This window comes from Elaeis guineensis, chromosome 10 (genome assembly GCF_000442705.2).
Source record: "Elaeis guineensis isolate ETL-2024a chromosome 10, EG11, whole genome shotgun sequence".
Lineage (NCBI taxonomy): Eukaryota > Viridiplantae > Streptophyta > Magnoliopsida > Arecales > Arecaceae > Elaeis > Elaeis guineensis.
This window is the reverse complement of record NC_026002.2, coordinates 48,775,969-48,781,055: the sequence shown is the minus strand read 5'-3', so window position 1 is coordinate 48,781,055 and position 5,087 is coordinate 48,775,969.

Genomic DNA, 5,087 nt, shown 5'->3' with positions numbered 1-5,087 from the left:
TTGACACCTTAGTCTAAATGAAACTAGATAAGGACCAAAGCTTGAATAGCTCTTCATTCCTTGAGCTCGACTCGGTCGCTTTGCTGTTCTTGACAGTCGCTACGCTCCTTATCCCGAAGGGATACCCCGAGCTAACTTTGCTTAGGACTTTGTTCTCGAGTGATAGGCACCTGGGAAAAGCCTTTAGAGAAAGAGTTAGTTCTTTCCCCTGACTAAGCATCAAAGCGCCCTACCGAACGGTCTGTCTCTCCGCCTATTCCTAAAGGAGCGGTCTACTTACCTACCATACCTGGAACTCCTCGCTTAAAAGCTCATAGCTGCAAACTTTCTAGCATTCATTCTCGCCTTTCCTTACAAGACAAGCAGATCAAAAGAGCTTGTCGAACAAGTGCTCTACTACGAAGATAGAAAGATGAAGACTCACATCCACTGCCAGACAGAATAACAAACTGAACATGGACCAAGGAGCGAGGTACGAGCTGAATCGGTCCCTCTCGGATAGGCTAGCTTCCCTCCCGTAACTCACTAGGCTCTTTGTGGCGCGAAGTGTGCTGTAGTGGTAAGTTTATAACTTTCCACCTGTTGAAACTCGTTTAAACTAGATCGATTGCTTAATGCCTAAGAGGAAATGGTTCCCCTGTCGGTTGAAGCTAATTTGGAGCCTATTAGTATAGTAGCGGAGGACCCATGAACAGAGACTTTGATTGCCTGCTTGATTTGCTATTTAGCCGGGAATAAGACCGATACTTGTAAGCTATAGCCGTAAGGAAGGTCAACGATTGCTTATTCTTTTATTTATTAGTCATTTTCGAAGTAGAAGCAGGAAAGGTCCCTCCTGAGTTAGTGAATTATGGTTCAGTTCAGGCCTATCCCTATCAATCAATTGGTAAGGTAAGCAGGCATACATCTAGGATAAGTAAACAAACCAATCCACATATCTATATCTTCATCTTCCCCGTTGACGAGTTTCTTTTCTGACCGGATCTTGATCTTGTAATGGCATGGCAGCTTTGTCTTTGTCCACTGCCCCTGAGGGAGAGACTGTAACATCGCTAACATTGCTTTAAGAAAGGTACATTAACAGCGACAAGTGGCAGCTAAGCCAGATATAAAACCTTAAACCTTAGAACAAAGCCCTTCTTTGTAGCTTTAGGCGAAGAAATGGAGCAAAGCGACCGGCGATTTCAGCTAACAGTTAGAACAGCTTCGAAGAGTTCGCTCGATCAGCGGATTGAGAGAGGAAGCGTAACGAAGAGGTCTTCTGTTATGAAGCCTGTTGCTAAGCACTAAAAGAATATATAGAAAGTTTCACGGACGAAGGTGTAGCCCCCTAGTGGATCAGTCCATTCCTCGGCGGGAAAGAACGAAGAGCTGCTCTCCCATCCAAAATTTCCATCTTGTAAACAAGGGTTGGCTTTTCAGTAGCTGCTTTCACTACATTAACTACGACATTACTCTTCTATGACGATACCAGAATGGAACTAGCGATAGGCGCGCTTTCCGAGAACGAAAGACTCCATAGCCTACTTTTTTTTCTTTCATACAAAAATCTTGAACCTGGTCTTCCTGAAGGAAAGAGATCACTGGACAGAAAAAGAGACTAGACCACTAATTGACAGTATAAAGAAAGGGCTATGTGGAAGTGGAATAAGTCAAGGCCTTACTCTATTATTAATCTTTGATCATATCTTTTGATTCTATTCTGATTGAAGTCTTGTTCTAAGCCTTCGAAGACTGTTAGGCATGGAATGATAGCGGACTGGACAGACCGAAGACCACACTAATAGATTTCGGAACAGAATGCTTACCGAATGCAAGACTAGGGACTTTGTCAAAGGCTCCTGTACCTAAACAAAAGAAAAGATAAGGATAGGGACTGGTTCTACACCTGGAACAAGAGGCCCCCACTATTTACTACTCAACTCGCGAAGAAAGAAAAGTCCACGATTTCAATCTAAGTTACAGACTAACGCCCTGGCTGGACCGATGGAAAGCACAGCAGGGCTACTAGGAACTAGGCAAAGACGAGGAAAGCCCAAATTTCAAAGCTAGATCTAGATCCTACCTCTAGATGCTAACAGCTCATCTGCTTCTTATTTTTTTTTTCGATGTTTTTTTTTTTTTTTTTTTTTTTTTTTTTTTTTTTTTTTTTTTTTTTTTTGTCTTCTCAATCGGAAGCTCGCTCCTTCTTCCGCCAGCTATAGCCTGGCCTACCATCGAAGGTAAATGCCTTATTTTGCAATTGGATGTACCACTCTTATCGCTCGCAGGAGAAGTCATTATCTTAGGTCTAGCCTCAAACTGTAAGGAAAATAGCCTAGACAGCGGGGACAGGACGAAGACGAGTATTTTTCCACTGATATGAGACTACTGGCGAAATATACTTCATAGGATAGCAATGATTGCTACTAGCTCGCTTGGAAGAAACTGGCTGAAAGCGCTTACCCTTTTCTACAATGCATGCGCTTAAGAAAAATCTCCACTGACTGCTAGGAAACGCATTAGATAGCACTGGAAAGAAGGATCATCTATGGTAGCTCTAGTCTCACATTCTGTAATGAAGTAGTCCCTCTCTAGAGACTAAGTGCTATGAACTATTAGTATCCCAGCAATTCTCTCAAAGTTATGATCCCAATAGAGGTAAATAAATATGAGCTTCAATCTGCTATCCTGCAACTTATATTTGTACAGCTCGGAGAGAGCTCTACTGCTTGTCTAGAATCCGTGGAACCTGCGTCAGATAAGGAGATGCTAGAGAAAGATAGCCGGATAACTCTGACTCTTATTAAGAACTTAAGGACTGCTATCAACAATTATATCACTGCTTTTTATTCTCTCTCACGTTTACGAGCTTGACCTTGTTTACGCTTCCTCCTTGTTGCCCTGATCCTGACTTTGATGAGAATTAAATTACGTAAATATCAGCTTGCTCTCTAAGACAAGAGCTCATTACTGAAAGAAGGCTCATGAAAGCAGCCGAACTGATGGATACCCTGCTCTATCACTATCAGGCTTTCACTAGATTACACAAGGTAGGAAACTACAACTGGCCTAGCTCGACATTATCAACTGAGGAAGCAGAGGATGATAGCAAGGAAGTTCCTAAGTGGAAGATATCAAACATCCCTTGTCCGAAGATAGAAGCCCTCCTGAGAGGCCATGAACTTCAAAGAAATAATAAACCCGGAAGATAAATGAAACCCATTAAAACCAGAAGATCAAGAGAGAAAACCAAGCCAATATAAGAATAATGAGCATATAGCCAATCATGGATCATATAAATCTGATGAGGAGAAAATCCAAAACCTATTCGAAGGACAGCCTGCACAAAATCCCACTCCATACGATCATAGGCCTTGGCCATGTCCAACTTGAGGATAACATTATGTCTCGCCCTTACATACAACGTTTGTGAGTGCTTTTTAGTAATACGAGACGTTGTGAAGAGTCGATTCAACAAGAGGAATCAGAGCTTCTCCTTCTGGTCACTTCGCTACTTTGAGAACAGCGAGAGCAGAATCCGAAGAAGACTTTCAGATGTCACTTGCTTTCCTTCCTAACTAAAGAAATTCCCTTTCGCCTTCCGCTCCTAGTCCGCTTTTATAAAAAGAGAATATCGCTTTGTCATTCAATTCTTCCTATTTTCCTGCTACAAATGCCAAAACAAAGACTAATTCAGTCTAATGCGCCTACCCTGGGTCACGAATGGCGTGTGCCTGTGCTCTGGGTGAGTTGCCTGCTCTATTCATCAATTCTGTATGCGGCGTTCTATTGCCCGTGCCCAATCCAATCTCGGTAAGGTGGGTATAGATAATCGAGAACTTAAGATCTAGCTGGGCAAGCTTTAGCAGAAGACTTCCTTCTGAGAATATCACGATTAGATGCTTCTGCTTCTCTTGCTTCTGTTGCTTTAGCGGATGAATTGATTGATTGATGCAAAAGGATCGTGTGAGTGAGCCGCTGCACCGCTACTGCCCCAGGCTTAAGCCCAAGCCACGTCCAAAGCTCAAGCAAAGCCAGTTCGAGGCAAGCTCTCAGGGCAGTCAGTTAAAGCTTACTATAGATTTGTAAGGAGAACAAGCCATATCCCTTTTTTAAGGTGACGTGTGATTACCAGCGAGCGGATCCTGGACCACTCCATCCTTTGTGAAAAGTTCCAACATTTAGCCGCAAGCGCCTTGAGACTGACCGGTATGAACGAAGATGCGGGAAATTGGTTACAAATTCTCGCACGTAGTGACACCCTATTTTTTGTTCGCATTCTCCTACATCCACAGTTGCTGAAGCTCTAGTTCCAAGGTACGAGAATCTAAAGAAGGAGAAGGTGCATCGGAGATTTTCCCAGCTGCATGCAACCCTAGATAGACAAAGAGACCATTCGAGGGGACTTCCTGGAGAGTCGATATTCCGTGTTGGGTCAATAGATATATGCTTAACCAAAATTCTTTGGTAGATTGTGCCATTGCTTCAAAGAAAGAGTTCTCCTTCTCCCAAGCTGTTCCGTTCTTTAGAGGGTTTCCCTAGCTGGCACTATTGAAGTCTTAGATCTCGGAAGTTGATCTTTAACCAGCGATTTGCACGTCAACGGATCAAAGAAGGGCAGTATGAAATGCTCATTCTCAACTGACTCCCGAATTCTATCTCTAGAAAAGAGAAAAACATTAGATATGGATGCCCGGGCGTTTACATTCCATATTCCACAGATGTAGTCGATTGAAAGCTTTCCTTGTTGGCCATCAGCAGATCGAGGAAATGCTTATTATTTTATAGCAAACCCGCAAGAGAAGGAAGGAACTCTACCAACTAGTATTTCGAAAAGAAGAAATGAAAAAAATTTCAGAAAGAAGGAAAGCGAGGTCAACGAACATCCCGAAAGAGGAAGGAGGAATGGAAGCAAGAGCATTGGAGATAGCGTGTCAAACCAACTACTTCCTTCTAGTCTCACGGAAAGCTCCTTCTGTACGTGTACGGGAAAGCAGCTTTCTAGTGCGCATTCATGTAGCAAGGAATTTTTGATTTCATGTTCCAGCTTGAACTATAAGAAATAGGTTAGCCAACTGAGTGGATAAAGTTCGGGAATAATGATT